The sequence below is a fragment of the Melanaphis sacchari genome, unplaced genomic scaffold (assembly GCF_002803265.2).
Source record: "Melanaphis sacchari strain LSU unplaced genomic scaffold, SCAv2.0 Contig116_pilon_pilon, whole genome shotgun sequence".
Classification (NCBI taxonomy): domain Eukaryota; kingdom Metazoa; phylum Arthropoda; class Insecta; order Hemiptera; family Aphididae; genus Melanaphis; species Melanaphis sacchari.
In genome coordinates this window covers 338,816-340,084 of record NW_020270453.1, presented here as the reverse complement: position 1 = coordinate 340,084, position 1,269 = coordinate 338,816, and positions in this window count along the sequence as shown.

Genomic DNA, 1,269 nt, shown 5'->3' with positions numbered 1-1,269 from the left:
GTGTTATATAACAGTTAAACAGTGAATATAACACTTACGTAACAATAGGGTGACATAATGTGCGTGGTCTACGACAACAAAATGTCCATTGTCTATCATTTACTGTTGTAAATGTAGTAACAATTATTTTCTACCCCTTATGTATTTCTATCCACAAGTCATTTGTTTTTAAGAAGTTATTTTTTTGAGCACCTACCTAACATACGTATCTGTATAAAAAACAACAACAATAATATAGTCTGTATGATAATAATTGTTTATTTTTTAGATTCATATATACGTTGAATCTATAAAAACCACAACATTTTAGTAAATTAAAATAGGACTATTTTTTAATTTTGGTATAACCAAAAATTGTAATTTTATAATTTATTTATTATTACTTATATAAGTATGTATATTTTCAAATGTATTATTTATTATACTTCATATTTATTTAAACGAAATAATATAAAAGAAATTACAGTCTACAAAGTATTCCCACGATAAATTACACACGAGAGAATATTTTACACGTTATAATAAAAATTTCGGCTCTTGTGAAAATAAGATTATAATTTAGACTAGTTATAAAATATCGAAATTTAAAAGAAAACTTAGAGCTTCTATTAAACTTTTTGTCTAGCTTAGTTAAAGGATTTTACAATCATAACACATCTGCAGGTCTCTATAGCTTAAAAATAATAAGAGATCTTAAACCACTATAAATGAGTGTGTGGTATTTTTCTATACAATATAAATCGATAATATTTGTGGTTATTGTCTAACGGCTTTTTTGATTCGTGGAATTATATGTGTTAAATTATCGGATGCAACTTAATACTTCATAAATTGTTTTGAATAATCGTGAAAATCAGGTATAAATTTAGTCATTTAATGAATGATAATTAACGACATTTTTCCCAATAAAACACCCTATACAACAACTGGTAAGCTTTATATACAACCTATAGTAATTTTAAATAGCTGTACACCCCCTTCTCAACCTTCTAAAAAAAAAAAAAAAATTGAAATTTTATTTAGAGGGCTAAATTTTACCTGAACTTAAATCTACTTTAAACTGTATTGAAAAATCTTTTTCTTGTGTTTACTTGAACTGGAGATCACGTGAAGTAACTTAATGCCGCTCTCGGATATTCAGATATTTAAGCATATTCTTATTCAAATAGGACAGTACTTTATTTAAGATTTTTAAAACAAAATTACAATAAATGTGTGTAAATATTTATATATGATACAGTGCCACATGATAATCATAGGTAAGTAATA